The sequence below is a fragment of the Hippopotamus amphibius genome, chromosome 5 (genome assembly GCF_030028045.1).
Source record: "Hippopotamus amphibius kiboko isolate mHipAmp2 chromosome 5, mHipAmp2.hap2, whole genome shotgun sequence".
NCBI classification, from domain to species: Eukaryota; Metazoa; Chordata; class Mammalia; order Artiodactyla; family Hippopotamidae; genus Hippopotamus; species Hippopotamus amphibius.
Window position 1 is genome coordinate 82720767 of NC_080190.1, and position 13385 is coordinate 82734151.

At 43.9% G+C, this 13385-nt stretch overlaps 1 long non-coding RNA gene across 1 annotated transcript in view; it reads right to left on the reverse strand.

Moving 5' to 3' along the window:
• Nucleotides 1–13196: 13196 nt before the first annotated feature.
• LOC130853699 (uncharacterized) overlaps nucleotides 13197–13385 on the reverse strand; it is a 30504-nt gene continuing 30315 nt past the window's right edge. The window contains exon 4 of the long non-coding RNA XR_009053852.1: nucleotides 13197–13287. This is a non-coding gene — a long non-coding RNA (uncharacterized LOC130853699). The remainder of the gene's footprint in view (nucleotides 13288–13385) is intronic.

Here is a 13385-nt window from a genome sequence, read left to right on the forward strand (position 1 = left end):
TGATATCTTGTGATATTTGTCTTTCTCTGTCTGACTTCACTTAGTACGATAATCTCCAGGTCCATCCATGTTGCTGCAAATAACAGTATTTCATTCTTTTTTATGGTTGAGTAACATTCCACTGTATATATGTACCTCATTGTCTCTATCCATTCATCTGTTCATGGACATTTAGGTTGCTTCCATGTCCTGGCTATTGTAAATAGTGCTGCAAAGAACACTGAGGTGCATGTATCTTTTTGAATGATGGTTTTCTCTGCATATATGCCCAGGAGTGGGACTGCAGGATCATATGGTAGCTCTATTTTTAGTTTTTTAAGGAACCTCGATAGTGTTCTCCCTAGTGGCTATACCAGACTGGTTGTTATTTTAACATCAAAAACAGGTGCCAGTATGGACAAGTGTTAGAGTCGCCCTACCTTCTGTTCAGCTACTTTACTGTAGCTCATACATTCGTGTATTCATCCAACACTCTCTCTGTCATCCCTTAGTCCCCAAGCCTTCCCTGTGCTGTTTCCCCAGGCAACACATGTGTGTGGTTCTGAGGAAGGAACTCTGCCTGTGCTTTGCCTTGTGGATGTGAGTGTTGGGCAGTGGGCTCTGAGGACCCATTTCCTGGGATGTGCTCCATCCTCCGCCTCTGGCTTTCATAGCTGACTGACCGTATATTCACTTGGGCCCTCACAACACTAGTTTCAACCTATGAATAACCCACATGTATGGGTGTTGGTTGTCTACACCATATATTTTACATCTTTCCATGAGATCTCGGAAGATGGATGTCCTTGATTCCTTTCCCATCTGAAATAGAGCACCCGTGAATGTAATCGCTGGGACGCACCTCTGAATTTTAATCCCTTCTCACTCTCCCAACTTAAAATGGATACCACTTCCCTCTAAGAAGAGGTAATGGAGAGAAGAGCAAGAGTGACTGGAGAAGAGGATGTGTAAGTGAGGGAAAGGGACCCAGATCAAGGTCCTCTCACACGTCTTCTTCCTGTAGGAGTGTTTGCAGGAACTCACTGTTTGCTACTGTTGAGGGCCCTGCAGGTGTTTCATTTGGTTTTTCATGATGCTGCCAGGGAAGTGGTGGGCAAGAGCCCCACGACAGGATGGATAGATACCCGCAGAAAACAAGAAATGATGAACATGGTGACTTAAGGCAGGCACACAGCATCAAGGTTCCCCCAAATACTAAAAATAGAATTGCCTTATGATCCAGCAATCCCACTCCTGGGCATATACCTGGAGAAAACCATCATTTGAAAAGATACATGCACCTCAGTGTTTATTGCAGCACTATTTGTAGCAGCCAAGACATGGAAGCAACAGAGGAATGAATAAAGAAGATGTGGTACATATATACGATGGACTATTACTCAGCCATAACAAAGAATGAAATAATGCCATTTGCAGCAACATGAATGGACCTAGAGATGATCATACTGAGTGAAGTGCATCATAAAGAGAAAGACAAATACCATATTATATCACTTACATGCGGGATCTGAAATACTACACAAATGAACTTATCTACAAAACAGAAACAGACTCACAGACATAGACAACAGACTTGTGGTTGCCAAGGGGGAGGGGGGAGGGAAGGATTGTGAGTTTGGGATTAACAAATGCAAATTACTACATAGAGAATGGATAAACAACAAGATCCTACTCTATAGCACAGGGAACTATGTTCAATATCCTGTAATAAACCATAATGGATAAGAATACGATAAAGAATGTATATATACGTGTGTATAACTGAATCACTTTGCTGTATGGCAGAAATTAACATTGTAAATCAACTATACCTCAATAAAATAAATTAAAAATAAAAAGATAGGTACCCAGGGCTCAAAACCCACTGAAAGAGTGCTCTTTAAGTGTATGTGTCTTACGTGACTATGTGCTCTGGAATAAGTGGGCTTTGGCATAAGCCAAAACTCTGATCTGCTGAAAAGCTGACATTTCTTTGGACAGAAGATGGTGCTATTGTCAATTCAGTGTGCTTTTTCCATCCTTTCAACTTAGTGTCATAGTTGCAAAGTCAGCTACAGAAAGAAAATAGCAATCGCAGAGCAGGATTTCAGCTGGAGTCTTCAGCGAACTTCTGGGGCTCTAAGAATGGGAGCGAGCTGCTTGACAGGCTCCTGAGATTCTTGCCTTGTGACGTCTCCCGTGAAAGCCCTTCAGAGAATCTCCACGGACAAAACTGCCATCACAGTATCGGTAATAGATGTATGTGAAGAGCGACATCTAGAAAACTCAAAGTCCCCGCGGGGACTCAGTGTCAGACACTATTAGTTATTAACCCGGTACCCATCCTCCCTTCTCCCTGGCTCACAGAACTCTGGTTTCCTTCAGGATGGCGGTTTGGTAACCACTGGGGCGATGTCTCATGCCCACAGGACCCAGCCTTCCTTACAGTTAGGGGACGGGGCTGGCCCTGTGTCCCAGTCCTGGACGATGAGACTTAAGCGGAAGTCGGCTGGGATATGCCTGGGAAAGCTTTCGCTTTCTGATGAAAGGAGAGAGACCATCACTGCCTCAGCCCTCCTCTACTCCTTCCTGCCTGAACACAGTGACTGGACCTCCAGCAGCCATCTCCAGCCCACGAGACAACAAGGACTAGAGGACAAACGCTGCATTAAAGGTAGCAGGGAAGGAGAGTGGGAAGAAGCCTGGCTTCCTTGGAGCTGCTCAACCAGTGTTAGAAAGTATCCATTTCTGGACTTACTGTCCTAGGAGAAAAATTGGCCCGTGTTTGCTTAGGCTTCTTTTGTTGGGTGTTCTGTACTTGCAGCTGAGTATTCCTCCCTGATAGGAACTCCTATCCAGTTGTGTATTATTTTAGAATTAGTAGCTCAGTTTGTTTTGAGCATCTTCCTCTTTCCAAGCGGAGGAGGCTTCTTTGGACCAATTGCTGCCATCATTCCTGCCTTGAGACTCACACTCCCTGGGCCAAGCCCCACGAGTTTTGCTGGCCCAACACAAAAGGAGGAGGCCACACAAGTGGTTCTGGGCATCCACTGCCCCTTTCCCTTTTCCTCAACTCAAAGTCAAGTGACAGATCAAGGTAAAGTTTCTTAGGGCTGTCACTAACATCTGATGAATACTTGCGTGTTACCTCTGTCTTTCTAGGAAAAAAGGTCTTTGCTTGTGTTGGCCTAACCCAGTGGTTCTCATCTTGGTCCCCAGTAGAATCACAGGGAATCTTTCATCCTTGGGAGCTGCATGTTCACACAGAATGTCTGGGCCTCACCCCAGACCAGTGAAACCAGAAACTCCAAATGCAGGACACAAGTATCTGAATTTTTTGTAAAAGCTCCACCAGAGGGTTGAGAAGTGCTGGCCTTGCTCTTGCATCCCCTTACCTGTTGTAGATATTCACAGGAATTAGGGGAGGAAGGGGGAAAATGTTCTGAGAGAAGCATCCTTTTAACATTCAGCAAATCACCCTACTAGAGATGGATGCTGTCTCATCTTCCCTCGGATGGCCTTGCTCACTTGGAGATGCACAGAAAGAGAGGTATGGGGTGCTGAGCGATTCACCGGCCTAACTATAAAAAGGAAAGTGGTATGACTGTAGTCCCCAGGAGGGACATGCCCATTCTGAGCGAACCAGGCCCATGTCTCGCTTGAGATCCCAAGGAAACTGCCATGAAAGCCACCAAATTTTCCACCAGCATATATTTTAAAAACAGTCTAAGAGCTTTTAAAAAGGGAAAACAAATCACCCTTATTCCCATCTTTCCTTTCTTTTTTTGTTTTTTCTGCAAATAAAAGAGTTCCCCTGTTGAGTGTGTTTCTCCGATGCAGTGATTGTAGGATCACCCACTAGATGCTTCAATCTGGTGGGCCTGGGTTCTGCCGTCCTGGGTCAGATCCCCAAGATTTTTGGCAGCAGGGAGTACAGGACAAAGCCTGCTCGTGTGGTCTGTTTATGAGGCAAAATCAGAATTCTCAGGCTTTCTGTTGCTGTCAGAATCTCACTCTGCTGCTTCTGGCCCAGGGAAGCAATGGCAATATATTGTCACACGAGGATTCCTGTTAAATGATGAATTGTGACTCCGTGGCCCAGGGAGTTGTCGCCAGCGTAAGAGCGCTGGAGGGGCCTTGAACGGCTGCGTTTGCAATAAAGAAGGTGGTGAAATCCATTACCGGCTGTCTTTGTTTTGCTATCCTACTGATAAGCAATTGAACTCTATAGAAAGCTCTTCCCATCATATTTTACCTGCATCTTTTAGCCAGACTTGGACCTATTGGGCCAATCAAATTCTTACCAATGATAGCAGCTACTCAAGGAGCTTTTCCTAGAACACTGGGAATTTCCTTTCCCTGCAGGATAAGTAGGAGACCTTAAAGAGGGTTTGGCACATGGACTTAAATATCTGTACCTGGGTTTAGAGCCAGAGAGCAGTAAGTAGATATTGTTGATTCCTCATTTGGGGTTGTGACAAAGCTCTGAAGGTGAGCTCTTAAGACAGTTTTCAAGGTTTCGTGCAGGGATATTGTGTGGTTGATATTCTTCTTGCTTACTTAAGGCAGGAGTGGTTTATACCCCACAGAGGAGGTGCCACTGGTGTCACTCACCTCTACACTGCAGTTTTCAGACTTGGTTCTAGTTCCTGTACAGGGTGGCAACTACTTTTTCCTACTCACTTAAATATATTCTCTCCTGGGTTGTTTTTCTTTGTAAATGTGTACATACAAGCTGCAATGATTAGTTTTACACATCAACTCAGAGGGTGTTTCTGGTTGAGATTAATAGCATACTGGCGAACTTTGAGTGAAGCAGACTGCCCTCTCAAAGGAGTGTGGGCCACATACAATCAGTTGATGGCTGAATAGCCCAACAGCCAGCAAAACCCAGTCTCCCTAAGCAAGAGGAGACACTGCAACAGACGGCCTTCAGACTTCATCTGCACCATTGGCTCTCTGGGGTCTCCAGCCTGCCAGACTTGAACTTGTCAGCCTCCATAATTGTGTGAGCCAATTCCTTAAAATAAATCTTTTTCTCTATATATCTATATACATATCTTATTGGTTCTGTTTCTCTGGAGAATCCTGACTAATACACATTCCCAAAGACGTAAGTACTTCTAAAAACATTGTTTATTAAATGCAATGTTAAAGTAAAAAGACATATTTGCTAAGTGTTTTGAGTTTATTTAAAGGTTGTTTACTTTTATGTTGGTGATCTCATATCTTTTTAATGATGGGTAGTTTTATTTTTTAAGTTCAGTGTTGTTCTCATTGGCTAATAAATATTTCAATGTTTCTGAGTCTGTAGGAAATAGGTGCTCTTTATTTAATTTTTTGCAATCAAGTAATCCATCAATCAAGATGAATGTATTCAGCGTCCATCCACTATATGCTCCCTAAACTGTACAGTTTATACAAACCAGCATTGTAAGGCAGGTTCATCTCCCTCCCCCTTCACCTGTGCCAGCACCTCCCCAGGGTAAGGTAAAAGAAGGGGGTAGAAGGAGGTACGCAGCCACTCAGCCTAAGAACATACAGCAGATGTGCTAGGAAGAGGCCAACCTTTTCAGTGTGAAAGGTTGAATTGTTTTCTAAGGTCTTCTGTGGGGAGAGCAGATGAACAGACTTTGGAAAAGACCTCTTCTTGCTGTCTCCTACACACACACACACACACACACACACACACACACACACACACAGACCACACACACATGGATTCCACTGCATTCCTATCCAGCAACAGGTGGTGAGAACAGAAAAAGTCTGAACATTCTAACTGCAGGAGGCCAGGTCCAAGAGGAAGAAGACTTTTGGGGGCAGCTGGAGTGGGGGGCTGGGGAGAGGAGAGGTGTGAGCCAAAGTGTTAAAAAAGGACAAAGAAACAGGGGAGAATGACAACAGTTAAGTTGTTGCCGAAAGAACCACCCCCCCACCGGTGCACAATTCCTTTTGCAAAAGCGAAAGTTGCCTGCAGAGGAAATAAAGAAATAATCCTTGATTTTGTTTGTGTTCAATTTGAAAATCTAGGTATTGGTAAACTAGCATTAAATCCAATATTTGGGCGACTTCTTTTTGTATCTAGACCTCACGTGATGGAAACTTAATGTCCCTGTGAATGGGCGGGGCCAAGAATTTAGCACGTGACCACTGTTCTCTGTGAGTACAGGTTCCCATTGGTAGGGACTAAGGCAAAGCCTGGTATTGCTTACTTTAGGGACCACGGGTGGCTGTAGGCAAATGAATTTACATTGCCTGGGGTCTTAGCACTTGTCACACCCTTGCAGACTGAGTAGAAAGAGTCCACATCAGTAAGGACAACATGAAAGCCGGCTTATTCAATCAGCGGATACTTGAATTCCTGCGATGTGCTGGTACTTTATGAAGGGCAGTGAGTAGCCCTGTCCTCGGAGCTTACGGTCCAAAAATCTTTATAAATAATTAATAACTGTTATGATAAGTACCATGCAAGAGAAGCAAAGAGCGTGCTGAAAGCCTACAGCCACAGGCCCCAATCTGGTCTGGGCCAGGACTGACTTCCTTGATAAAAAGTATGTCAGCTGATACCTAAAGAATGATGGGAATTAACCAGTTCCCCAGGGGAAACCCTGAGACAGGAGGGAGCAGGAACAGGGCATGTGAAAGGAAAATGAAGAGTGGGGGGTGGTGGGGAGAGATGAGGCCGGCCAGCTGGGCAAGGCCAGGCCAGGTGGGCCAAAGGACTAGGTTAAGAACTTCAGACTTGCAGTCCAGTAAAGGTTAAGACTCCGTGCTTCCACTGCAGGGGGAGTGGGTTCAGTCCCTGGTGGGGCATCGACATGCTGCACGGGGCAGCCCAAACAGAAATAAATAAATAAATAAATTAATTAATTAATTAAAAAAAACTCAGACTTGATTCTTGGTGAGAAACCACTGTAGGGTTTTTTGAGGGGGAGAAGGGGATGCGGAAGGATGTGATCTGCATGTTTTAAAAGTCTAACCATTATGTTGAAAGAGCAGGACTGCAAACGTACAGCAGAAATCATCCACAAACTCCTTAATTCAACATCCCAGGCCTGTTTCTTTCTTTTTTAAAATGGGAGTAAAACACACATAAAACTCACCATCTCCGTCCCTTTTAAGTGTACAGTTCAGTGGCATTAAGTGTGTTCACACTGTTGTGCAACCATCTTGCAGAACCGAAACTGCCCCCATTAAACAATAACTCCCCCTCCCCCACCCCTGGGAACGAGCATTCCATGTCTGTCTCCATGAATGTGACAATCATACAATGTTTGTCCTTTTCTGATTGGCTTATTTCACTTTGCACAGTGTCCTCCAGCTTCATCCATACTACAACATGTGTCAGAATTTCCTTCCTCCTTAAGGCTGAATAATATTCCTTTGTATGGGTATAACACACCCTGTGTATCCATTCATCCATTGATGGACACTTGGGTTGCTTCCACCCCTTGGCTATTGTGAATAGTGCTGCGATGAACACGGGTGTACAAATGTCTCTTTGAGTCCCTGCTTTCTTTTTTTTAAATTAATTTTATTGGCATATAGTTGATTTACAGTGTTGTGGTAGTTTCAGGTGTACAGCGGAGAGAATCAGTTATACATATACATATATCCACTCGTTTTTAGATTCTTTTCCCATATAGGTCATTACAGAGTATTGAGTAGAGTTCCCTGTGCTATACAGTAGATCCTTAGTAGTTATCTATTTTATATATAGTAGTGTGTATATGTCAATCCCAATCTCCCAATTTATCCCTCCTCCCCCCCCCTTTCCCCCTTGGTAACCATAAGTTTGTTTTCCTCATTTGTGACTCTATTTCTGTTTTGTAAATAGGTTCATTTGTAACATGTTTTTTGAGTCCCTGCTTTCAATTCTTTTGAGTGTATACCCCAAAAGCTATTTCTTAAACCCCCTTTTCAAGCATGACACTACACTAAACACTAAAGGGGTTTAGAAAAATGAAGATGACACTGTCCCCACCATCCCAACGTAGACAGGACAATGCATCCTCTCTCTCTGAAGATTTTGGTGGAGTAGATAAAGAAGAGGTGGCTGATATAGTTAGAAAGACAGGGCTGGTTAAGGGTATTAGGTTAATTCAATAAAAGGTAGTGAACCACTGAAGGATTTCGGGTTTTTTTTTTTTTTTTTTCCCTGCTTGGTTAATCGGCTGTTTGATTTGTTAAAAGTCAAATGAAATTAAAAATAGAACAACCTGAACTGAATCGGGCTACAGAAAAATGATTTTGGAGTCCATAAGTAGAATGAATTGGAGTGGGCACAACTGGAGACAGAGGGCTCAGATCAGAGGCTATGGCACTAGCCCAGGTAAGAAAAAAGTCAGGGTCTTAACGAATGTCCTATCAATGGGGACAGAAAAAAGGCATTTTTCCTTAGAGTCTATATGAGTCATGGCCAAAGCCCACGTGCTCTTGGTTGGTTTCAGAATGGCCTGGTGTCTGCCCACACGGCGACCTCCTCTCTCTCAGGAACCATCAGCCTCTGTCAGAGGCAGAAAGTCTCTTCCTCCAGGGTTTCCTTCAAATAGGGAGCATCTCCGTCCACTCGGGCTCCCACTTCCTTGTGACCGGATGAAAGGCAGCCTAGGAGAGTGCCCAGCGCACACCAGCTCTCAGGGCTATTTGGAGCAGCAGCTTTGAAGGACAGATTCTCGAAGCAGGAACTCCCACCGGGCAACTCAAGAAGCCTCTGGGCAGCTCAGTCCCTTTAGCTATTTTTAGTGTGCCTTTTAGATTTAGCAACAGTAGCATTCTGTAAAAACTCATTTTTTCTGCTTCCCTCAGGCAGAAAATTTCAATCCTAAACCTTCACACTAAATGACACAGCGTTTGAGCATTCAGGTTGTTTTGCTACCCTGCCGTCATACCTTGAAGGATGCTAATAGCTCGAAATCTTACAGTCCCAACTCAAGCACCAGACAACTGCAATTCATGGGGTCCCTAACCATATTAAGATCGTGATGTCAAGCTGGGGGAGGAGGGGGTGCATTAATTGTACAATAGTTGAGAGACACAAACCTCAATGCTCACCCCCCCCAAGCAGTACCCCAAGTTTGAACATGAACATACTCTAGGTGGTCCTCCGATCCTGGGTTCATTTTAAAAGATTCGTTTCTTTTAAAAGTACTCTTTGGGAATATGAGAAATCTAGTTATAAAAATTCTACCTTGTGCTGTTCACATGGTATCATTAAGAACTCTTAAAAAAAAAAATGGAGGGCTTCCCTGGTGGCACAGTGGTTAGGAATCTGCTTGCCAATGCAGGGCACATGGGTTCGAACCGTGGTCCGGGAAGACCCCACATGCTGCAGAGCAACAAAGCCTGTGTGCCACAACTACCGAACCTGTGCACTGAACCTGTGCTCTAGAGCCCGTGAGCCACAACTACTGAGCCCGTGCACCGCAACTACTGAAGTCCACGTGCCTAGAGCTTGTGCTCCACAAGACAAGCCACCACGAGAAACCTGTGCACTACAATGAACAGTAGCCCCTGCTCTCCACACTAGAGAAAGCCTGTGTGCAGCAACAAAGACCCAATGCAGCCAAAAAAAAAAAAAAAAATTAAAAAAAAAGTTTTAAAAAAATGGAGTCATATGACAATAGAGACATCAATGTTCCATTTACTTCTTCTTATTTGTGGGATCAACTGCCAAGAGCCAGATGGCTAACAAGTGTCTGTAATCGGCCACTCTCTGAAATGCTGAGAAACATCCAGAAGCATAGGACATGGGCTGGCTACACGCTTAGCTGGGAACATGACATAAATTTATCCCTCCAACTTTTTTTTTTCATTTTGAAAATTGTCAAACCTATGGAAAAGTTGAATGAGTGGTACACCATTCAAGGACATCATATGACTTTCACCTAGATTCACTGGTTGTTTATATTTTACTACATATGCTTTCTCTTTCTTTCTCTCTTCATGTTTGTGTATATATAGATAGATATGTGTGACATGTGTGAGAATGTACACACACGTGCGCACGCACACACACACGCCAAACCATTTGAAAGTAAAGTGTAGGCATGACACTCCACCCTAAATGCTTCAGTGTGTATCTTTCAAATACAAAAACATTGTTCTTTATAATCCCAATGCTATGATCACACCCAAGAATAGTAACATTGATACATTAAAGGAAAATGTTATAAAAGGGAAAATTAGGGCTCTTCTCCAAGTATAGAATGAACACGTGTTACAGATTTTAAGTCATGATCAGTGAGGGAACTGTTGAGAAGTCACAACGAGTTCAAAAGAGAATCCAAAGAACAGGCACATCTGTCGATGAGGAAGGTTGAAAGGAATGAGCACACGGAGACCAAGCTGGCTTCCTCGTGTCCAGGGCCAGCATCATTTTGTGTTGCTCTCCATTTTCTACAACCTAATAAGCTGTAAAATAGCTCAGAGGCAACAAAAGGTGCAGAGTCCCCATAGAGTCAGAATTAGATAACCCTGAGGGGTGGGCTCAAGTAGGTGGCACACTTTTTCTATAAAGGGCCAGAGAGTAAATATCTTAGGTTTTGCAAGCCATGTGGTTTTCGTTACGACTACTCAACTCTACTGTTAAACAAGAAAGTCACCACAGGTGATCCATGAAGGAATGAGTGTTGTCTTGTGCCAATAAAACTTTATTTATAAACCCAGGTGACAGGCCATATCCAGCCCCCTGGCTGTAGTTTACTGACTCCGCTCTAAAGAAGACTGTGCTCACAAATTTTCCCTAACAGATACAAAAATAAGATGGTCTTATGAGTTGAATTGTGTTCTCATGTGTTGAAGTCCTAACCCCCCCTCCCCGCCCCGCCCCGTCCCCAGTGCCTTAGAATGGGACTGTATTTGGAGACAGAGTCTTTAAAGAGGTAATTAAAATGAGGTCTTTAGGGTGGGCCCTAGTCCAATATGGCTGGTGTCCCTATAAGAAAAGGATATTAGGACATGGACACATACAGAGGGAAGACCATGTGAAAGTGCAGGAAGAAGATGGCCATCTACAAGCCGAGGAGAGAAGCCTCAGGAGAAATTGCAAGAAAAAAAATGTCTGCTGTTTAAGCCACCCAGTGTGCAACACTTTGTATGGCAGCTGAAAGAGATTACCACAGACGTCTTTCACTGTTAGGATACGGCTATCTGATCATGGGTCAAAGGAGTAGGATAGATCAATTTCTCACTAAATTTGCTTTATCTAAAATCATTATCTTCAAGATGCAGTTGAAGGTGCAGATGGGGGAAAAATTTCAATGTCAAGTTTAGAAACTATAAGGAACCTTAGTTCCTTCTTAAATATCCCCTACAATGTCAGTATGTCAAAGCTCTTGAGATGTCCTATAATAATACCTGTTTTAATTTGGTATAACCCAGAGTTTCTCAAACTTGGAGTGCCTTTTTTTTTTTTAAAGATACAGTTCTTTTGTTTTGTTTTATAAATAAGACCTCATGTCTATCATTTTTTATGAGATTCCACATATAAGTGATATCATATGATATATATCTTTCTCTCTCTGAATTCATTTAGTATGACAAATCTCTAGTCCATCCATGTTGCTACAAATGGCATTATTTCATTCTTCTTTATGGCTTAGTAGTATTCTACTGTATACATGTACCACATCTTCTTAACCACTCATCTATTGATGGACATTTAGGTTGCTTCCATGTCTTGGCTATTGTAAATAGTGCTGCAATTAACACTGGGGTCCATGTAACTTTCTGAATTATGGTTTTCGCTGGATATGTGCCCAGGAGTGGGATTGCCGGATCATATAGCAACTCTATTTTTAGTTTTTTAAGGCTCTAAATAGACATTTCTCCAAAGAAGACATACAGATGGCCAAAAGCATTCTTGGAACACACTGCGGAAACACTAGGGTGTGCAAAAAATGAGGCAGATATTCTGAGAATGTAAAGATGCCATGAAGCGAGCCTTGGCAAGTGTAGGATTCTGAAGGCTGGAGAAGAGAACCTAACTGTGTCCCAGGCAGGGGCAAGAGGGAGACTCTTGTGCCCAGGCTTGTGCCATCATGATGTGGAAAAGAGAACAGAAAGGCTGGATGGCCCAGAGCTGAACGCTTCTGGTGCCGTCCTAAACAAGGGACCAGTTACCTTCAGGAGAACCTGAGGCCTCGAGCATCCCGTTGTAGAATAAAGAACGGAATTTAGAACAGCTGGCTCTTAGTGTCTTCCTTTGGGATCCCCAATGATGACCTCTCGACAGAAATTAAAAGCCCACAATATAGTCCTATGAAATTCTGCCGATCAATGGGATAAAAGCCCGGATGGTGCCCGCGGTGTCAGCCTCTGGCCACCAGATGGCGAGCGGCACCCACAGTGCACGTGCGCCGCCCCAGGGCCGCCCCAGCGCTGGCCCCCGGCCCAGAGGAAATGTGTTTCTGTGTCTCCTCCTACGGAGTGCCCTGCAACGTTTTTACACTTTAGAAAGCTCATCTATAGAGGAGCATGTGAAACAGCACATGGCACAGCTGTGCTCTTCCTGTCCTGTCCCTCCCGGGGACACGTCAGCAGCATTTCCCCTTGCTGTAGAGTTTCAGAGCCTTTCCTGCGCATTTGTTCTCCCTGGAACTAGACGTAGGGAGTGCTTCGCTTCCATTTTGAAACCCACAATCCTGCTGAAATAGAATCGCTGGGAAAAAATATGCCAGGGATTTTTTATTAGGGCAGGCGACCACATTGCTGGCGTGGAAGCAAATCGTGCCAAGTCGTTGATACTCTGGTATTCTGACAGCTGACACAGTGGGGTGGAAGATTTTGACGTCATCCCAAACCTCAGCCCTGAAGAGTTAATGGTGTTACTCATGCCACCGGGCCACGGAAGAAAGACTTGCATTTTTGGGTGGTTATTGCTTGCCCAGAGCCGTGGAATGAGCCATAGGGCTGAAGGCCAAGGGACTTGGGCCACCCATGCAGTGAAATAATCCCCCAGAAATGCACTGCCTGGAGTGGAAATGAAAGTCAACAGTCATTCCAGGGCATTTACTAAATATTACGGACAGTCATTCAGTCTAAAGTTTGCTTGACTCTCGATGCTGCAAATCTCACATTTGGGATACATTACATAGATACCAGAAATGATGGGAATCAAACAGTGGTCAAGTTCTGGGTCATAAGCAGTGAGGCCTGTTTTATTTTCTGTTCCAATGGCAATGAATAATTAATAACTTAGTTTTTGAATGGAAAGAACATTTCAATAGATGGGTGATGCTTTCAGAAGGGCCTCTGCGAGTCACTGTTTATTTCCTTCTTTTTTTCTCTTTCTGAAGTAGCGCCCTGGAAGAGAAGACAAAAGCAATATTCAAATGTGACCTACATTTTTGACCCAATCAGAGGCTTGTGTGAATAAGAAAAGCAGACCTTGGCACCTACTG